Source organism: Pteropus alecto, unplaced genomic scaffold (genome assembly GCF_000325575.1).
Source record: "Pteropus alecto unplaced genomic scaffold, ASM32557v1 scaffold77, whole genome shotgun sequence".
In the NCBI taxonomy this organism is placed as follows: Eukaryota; Metazoa; Chordata; class Mammalia; order Chiroptera; family Pteropodidae; genus Pteropus; species Pteropus alecto.
The window spans coordinates 598819-601182 of NW_006440820.1; positions in this window are offsets into that span (position 1 = coordinate 598819).

The following is a 2364-nucleotide window of genomic DNA, read 5'->3' on the forward strand; positions in this document are numbered from 1 at the left end:
TATCATGGGCCATCAGCATCAACTAGTGAACATGGGAGATGCAGATGTGGAGCCTTTAGATGGGCCAAATGAGTCTGCTGATGTTAGATGGGCCTTGTATTTAGACTGTGCAGAGCAGGTCAGAGTATGCCTCCTGAAGGCAAATTCACTGGGACTATTCCGACAGGCCAAAGGGAGTTAGGACAGATCAGCTTTCCTCACAAGCAGCCCAACCACTTTTGCTATGTCAGCCATTTTAATTTTATGGGCTGTGTTAGTTGCCCATTGCTCCTGTAACAAATAACCACAAACTTAGTGGCTTAAAACAACATAAACTTATTATCTTACAGTTTCGGAGGTCAAAAGTTTGAAATAAGTCTTACAAGGCTAAAATCAAGGTGTCAACAAAGTTGGTTCCTTTTAGATGTTCCAGGAGAGAATCTATTCCTTGCCTTTTCCAGCTTCTAGAAGTTGCCAGCATTCTTTGGCTCATGTCCACATCAGTCCAATTGCTTGCTACCATGGATGTATCACCTCTTCCTCACTTTGACCCTTCTACCTCCTTCTTATGAAGGCACTCATAATTATGTTGAGACCACTTCAATAATCCAGGATAATCTCTGTTTTACAATCCTTAACAATCACATCTGCAAAGTATCTTTTGACATATAAGGTAATATATTCATAGGTTCTGGCTTGGGACATAAACATCTTTGTCAGGGCCATCATCCAACTTACCACACAGGCCTTGATGTTCTTGAAAACCAAGAGTTAAATGCCAGTATTGACCTGTCCTCAAATTCCTGTGGTTCCAGGTACCTGAATTTGGAGCAATATGTAGGACTTTTAATAATTTAAAACCATATGGACTATCCCATGATCTCATTAATGTCTCCTCATCCCTTGCCCCACCACACATATCTGAATATAGTCTTTTCCAGTTTTGTCTTCTAGATACAAAAAGATTGGAGTCTGTGATCCTGAGAAGCAAATGTATTTGTCTTACATAAGCACAAAACTAGAATCCAATTTCATGTCTTTAATAAACTAGAGAACAGAAATTTCTATTCTCTAATCCAAATAAATTTCCATTCTCTAATCCAAACTCTTTCATACTCTGTACATGACTGAATGCTGTGTTCTTATATGAACCTTCTCAGGTCTTCGTTTAGGAGTCAGAGCCTCAAAGTAAAGTATCCTATCAGACACTTGTCAACAGTTAACTTTCTAAAAGTCCACCAGAAAACATGTCGATGAAGCAAAGTTTGTTAGACTCACTACAGTAAAGAATAACATCACATTGACAGAGACTTAGTAGTGTCTCAAAATGGAGAAATTAGGGTAGGGTTTATAGGTTTACAGAGTTTTCAACTTGGGCCGAGTGATTTTTAAGGTCAGTATTGCAAGGCAGAACGCTGGTTGGGATTGGCAGAATCTATGACATAAGAGCTCAGGATTGGTAAGCATAATGAGGTGGGGTCTTAAAGTGACTCTTGAGCAAGCAGTTAGTCTTGATAAATAATCTATTTCGGTAGAGTCAAACTTTTACATTCCAGAAGCAAGTATTTCTTGGGGCAAGTAATGAAGTTATTTTAACTGGTTTCTATATTGTTTAGCTCAGGGACAGGAAAGTATGTTGGTTTCAATTCTTATATTTAACACAGAACTGAGAATATTTATTATTGCTACATGCAGGTTTCGGTTTATTAGTTCTAAGAATTTTCTTTAAAAACAGATTCTTTTTAAAGTCATCCTCATTTGTAGGAGAATATACATATTAAGAGCTCAGGTTTCTGAAGCAAGCTAGGCTTGGGTTTGAATCTTGCTATTGAGCATATGTTTTCTTATCCATTACTTGGAGCTTTGCAGTTGTTCTAAACATTCAATTAGATAATGCAGGCAAAAGTTGATAACAATAAATGTTAGCTTTAAAAAAAGATTCAAGTTCAGTTTGTGGTCTTTGTCTCCTACTTCTAAAATACACCTTGAATTACTTCTCTACTGTCATCTCTCTAGTTATCTCCTGCCAAAGTGCCCTAGTTTCTCTTTTACCACACCACCTGAATGAGTAGCCTGGGGGATTTTTTAAAAAATGCAGATCTGACCTTTTCGGTCAGAGCCAACTCCTTTCAGTAGCTGGTCACTACACTTTGAATATAATGCAGGGTGATTTATAAGACCTTGAACACTTTATTCCCTGCCTGCTTTCCTATCTATGCCCGGAACCATTCCGTTCTCCCTCAGAACCTTCCAGCCATCTAGTTCTGCTTATAATTTCTCAGACATATGTAGTACTTTTCTGTCTCAGTTCCCTCCTGGAAGATTCTTTTCTCCATTCTTCACTTGGCTAAATCCTTTGGGTCACTAATGATATATCATTTCCTT